The following is a 4,973-nucleotide window of genomic DNA, read 5'->3' on the forward strand; positions in this document are numbered from 1 at the left end:
ATGAATCTCAACGCCCAATGTGGGGCCCACCGGTTCATGTGTCACCATCCCATACACATTAGAGGGCATCACAAAGCCCCATACACATAGAGGGCATCTATGAAACTGCGGGTCTGCCTATAGATCCAGACATTGCAGCTTTTGGGCCCTTTGCCTTCCCCTGCCAGTGCGCTCACCATGGCAAGGACACTGTCAAAATCTCCCCAGTAGTCGAAGGCTAGATGTACCTTGCTGGTGGACTGGCAGATGTAGTCATGGTCAAGAAATGCAAGTAGCTCATCCCTGGTCACTGCTGTGACCGAGAGGTCTGCAGGCTCCATGGAGCCTGCTGGTTCTTGGATGTCCTCCTCCTGGTCCTGTAGTTCAGAGGGCTCTTCCAGCACCATCTAAACCCACAGGTCCGCTAAGACCCCAGATTCTGGTTGCAATTGGGAGAGCTCTGGAGCCCCCTAGGACAGGGCTGGGGGTAAAGATGGGAGTGGGGCTCCTTCACAAAATGGTGGAGTAGATCTGGAGCTTGGGGGGTGGGGGTGGGAAAGGTCTGTGCAGGGTTACCGATGAGATTAGCTCATTGATTAGGAGACCCTACCACAACCCACTCTGGTGCAGGACTATGGAGCAGGCTGCAGGTGAGTTTTTCCTGGGGGGGGGAGGGAAGAGACCCGCCAGGCACTGGGGTGGCTCTGGCATCTGCCTCAGGGTCCTGGGAAAGGGGACCTCCTCCCTCAGAACTCACCAGGGTGAGCCCGAGGGCCTCTGTATCCCCTAGATCAGAGGGAGGAGACCCTGCTGCCAGGCCTTCCTTTGGGCAATCCTCAGCCTTGGCTCCCATGGTCGCAGGGGTTAGGCCTTGGTCAGCAGAATGAAGGGATTCCCCAATGGGCTCCTGTTCAGGACTATCTAGGAGCCCCAAGACCTCCTCTGTGGGGATCACTTGTTTGATCTTTCCCAGGAGTGGGGTATCAGGCACAGCTGGGAAGGTCCCTGGAGGGTGGGCCGCTCCTTCCCCCACACGTGGTGGTCTTGGGAGGGGAAGAGAGGTCCTCCATGTCAGAAGGCTCCAGCTGTGCCCAGGCCTTCCTCTTGCAAGGAGGGGACCTGCACCCACTCATCCTTGGGGTGGTCCTCAGGTGGACAGGCTCCAGCAAGAGAAGGTGGGGGTTGAGGGGGGTAGCCACAATGGGGGTATGACTAGGGGCATGGGGCCCTGCTCCCCATCTCCCCCTAGTTGCTGGTGCCCTCCCTGGGACTCCACTAGACTTGGTTCAGGGACAGGGTGCTTTGAGCTCATGGGTGGGCTTGTAGTTGTGGCTGGGGTGCCAAGGGGGCCTGAGGGGGGTGGGACATCAGTGGTAGGGGCACCCCTTTTTCCAGTGGGACCCGCAGATGCCCTCCCTGCCTGGCCCATGGGGCACTCATGATGTGGGTGCCCTGGGGCATGGCACTGGAAGCACCGCATGTCCCCCAGTGTATAGAAAATCCTCACCAGGGCCCCCTGATAAGGAATTACCAGGAATCCTCAGCCTCCAGCTGTGCTTCTACCACCAGCTGGATCATGACCTGGTGACGGAAAGAGCACACATGGAGGAGGACAGGGTCTCAGCACTCCAGTGAGAGGGCCACCACCGGGGAGATAACTCTCCCCCTGGTTTGGAGCTGGGGGAGCAGGCCTTGGGGACATAGGGAGGAATGGAGCTGATGACCACCCTGGTCCCCAGCTCTTCTAGAGGCTTGAGGGGGATGTACTCACATTCCACCATGGGCGCCCTCTCCACCACCTTTTGTGCAGCAGCCTCTGAGACAAGGAAAAAGACCCCCTTGTCATGAAAGTGGGAGGCTGCCACAATCTTGCGGGTACCCACTACCCAAGCCAGGGCCTGCACCCAGGTCTCAAAGTACAGGTTTTTCTGCTTGAGCAGTAGGCACATCACCCCATGCCTGCGGGTGAGTGCCGGAAAGGGGGCTCTGCTGCCCAAGCTGGAAGGGCTAGTGGTGGAGGGTCCAGGCCCCCCAGCTTCAGGTCGCACCACAGCTACCTGTGCATAGCTGTGATTCCCACCCTGGGGGGCCATGCTGGTGGGGCCTGAGCTAGGGTGTGCTGGTCTGGTGTAGTGCACCTGGTCCCCTCAAGCACTGGTGGTCTAGGCGTCAGGACAAGGCCCTTGTCCTTCCCACCCCCAGCTGTGGAGGAGGCTGAATAGGAGCCCTTCCCACTGCCCTTTCCCTTGGTCCCCCAATGATGGGAGAGGGGGCTTGGTAACCCCTCGGGGGGGGGGCTGGCCAGAGGTGATCCCCTGGCCTTTTGACTCCCTACCCGAGTCACACCTGCCCCTGCAGTGGAGGTTGCAGGCTTCTTCACCCCCCATGGTGAAGGTTGGTTGGACTCTGTCTCTGGGGTGGAGGCTGCAGGGGCATACATCCCCTTGGGGGCTTGGCTGGGATCCACCCCCATTGTGGGGGCTGCAGGAAGCTCTGTGGGGGCATCTGCCCCCGCAGAAGGTTCTTGTCCTGCCATTGTTTCACATGAGGGCAGGGAAGACAATAAAGTAAAACAAAATATCCCATGGGGCTGGTGAATCTAGTAGTGGAAGGCTGGGGTTGTGGGGCAGAAATGGAGTAGGGAAAATGGAGAAAGGGGGCTGAAGCTCACTGAGCCACAGCCCCACAGGAGAAAAACCAGGAGGCCTATGTTTTGAGAATGTGGAGGGAAAGGGGGAAAACACACACACAAGGGTTGGGGAAACTCAAGCTGGCTTACTCAGCCACACAACAAACACCAGGTCAGGGGGAGTGGACCACAGAACTTACCGCACAAGGGCAAAAAAAAAAAAAACAACCCACACTGAGAAGACTGCTGAGGCAGGGGTAAAATATGGCTGGAGCTGGGGAGGGGTTGTGTTTGTGGAAGATCTATTCAGAAGCCCCTCAGGCCTCCAGCTGGCTACACGGCAGCAGGCAGGAAGACAAAACAGGAATAAATGCAGTGAGGTAGCTGTAGGGGAGGGCAGGAACAGTCAATCAATTAGGAAGTAATCCAGTGCAGGTGTGGTGTCAGGTGGTGCAAAGTGGTGCAGCATGGAATCTCCCTCTCGCCTGAGCAGTCATCCAGTTCAGTCGCTCAGAGTGTGCTTCTCGTGAAAGTGGAGGTGAAGTTGGGGGTGGTCTGCCAAGGCAGCTGGGGCAGGCAAGGTTCCTTTAGGCTTCAGCAGTAATGGTGGGGAAGGGGCCCACAGGCAGTGCAGGCTCCCTCCAAAGGCTGTCCTCTGACCAAAACTTGGTGGCGAACTGGGCAGCAGAATGGAACAGATGTGCAGAAGCTGGGGTGCGGTGCTGGGGTGCAGTGCAGTGTGCCCCTCCCTGAGGGGGCAGCAGCATGAAGCAGGGGACCCCACCGGGGGGGGGGCAGCAAAAAGCAGCAGCAGCAGCCACCCAAAGCAGGAAGGGGTGTGACCAACTTACTCTAAAAGCTCTGAGACCAAGCTAGCAGCTAATAGTACCCGGAGGCAGGAAAGAGCCTGGCCATTTCTCTCCAGCAGCTTCTGGGACCAAGCTTGCAGCAGCCTGGGACAGGAAGGGGCATAGCCAAATTCCTCCCAGAAGCTCCTGAGGTCAAGTAACCCTGAGATGCTGGCCAGGACAGATTTTTGTACTGCTGGGCCAAGGACAAGGAAGCTTTTTATACTGCTGGGGACAACAAAGGTGCTGGCCCCAGGCTCTAGCTCTCCCTGATTGCAGATCCAGGAGGAACCAGGCAGGGTTATTTTGCCCCAAGTGGCACAATTTGCTCCACAACAAAGTGCATGTCTGAGCAAGTGCACTGAGGCAAAAAGCCCCAGCTCAAATTTGCACCACTTCTATTTTAGCTGCTGCAAGTGCTTGCATGTGTGGACACGCCCCAGTAGGGTAACCAGTAGTAGTAACCAATAATAACCAGTAGTAGTAAGAACTACAAACACCAGGGGTGCATCCAGATGCATACCACATACTGCACAGTCAAGTGTTCTCTATGCTGCCTGACCGTGTGCTGTGCCAGGTTTTTTTTTTCTGTGGGTTTTTTCTAATTACAGGATATCCAAGGGTAAAAAAAAAATAAAATTTAGAAAAAAAAACCATGGTGCAATGCACACTTGGCCGGTGCGTGCTGCTGAAAAGCAGAGCCGGGCTGTCCAGAACCTCACTGCAGCTGCCAGACAGGCTCCATGAGGCATAATTGCTGTGGCTTCAGGCTGAGAAGGCCCCCAGGGCCCCAGGTAAGTCTTCTGAGGCCAGCTTACTGACGGCTCCAGCCTGCCCTACCTCACCCAAGGCAACTTGCCACATGCCAAAGTGCACCTAGCATTGACGCTCCCTCAAGGTACAGTGCCACTACTTGTCCCCAGGGAACCAAACATCCAGGCACATCTGGATGTGCCCCAGTAGTGTAACCAGTAGTAGTAACCAGTAATAGCCAGTTGTATTAGTGTAACCAGTAGTGTTACACTACAAATACTCCACTACAAACACCAGCAGACTCTCTCTATGCCTGAAGAAGAGCACCTGTGCCCAAAAGCTTGTGAAGAACAAATTTTCCTAGCCTTTCAGTTGGCCTAATAAAAGATATCATGTTTACCCAAATAACCTTGTCTGCCTAGGATTTGTTCACTGGTTTTGAATGATCCTTGGTCAGCAGCTTGCTTTTGAGTTGTACATTGAATGTTTGATATTGTTATGTTGAATTAAGTTTCTCATTGTAATTATATAATAAAATGCAGTGTCTGGAGGAACTCATCACTTGTTCACTCTATATGGGATTTTTATATGCTTTCCTCTATTTTCCATAGGCATCTATAATTTACTTTTATTCTTGCATGACACGGGATGGCCAGGGTGAGTGTGTATTTATACCCAGCATCAGTGTAGGTCTACTAAAAGAACACCTTGAGAGGCTGGACACCTTCAAGTCAGCTGGTTCTGACACATTACAACCTACAGTA

Source organism: Alligator sinensis, unplaced genomic scaffold (assembly GCF_000455745.1).
Source record: "Alligator sinensis unplaced genomic scaffold, ASM45574v1 scaffold568_1, whole genome shotgun sequence".
NCBI lineage: Eukaryota > Metazoa > Chordata > Crocodylia > Alligatoridae > Alligator > Alligator sinensis.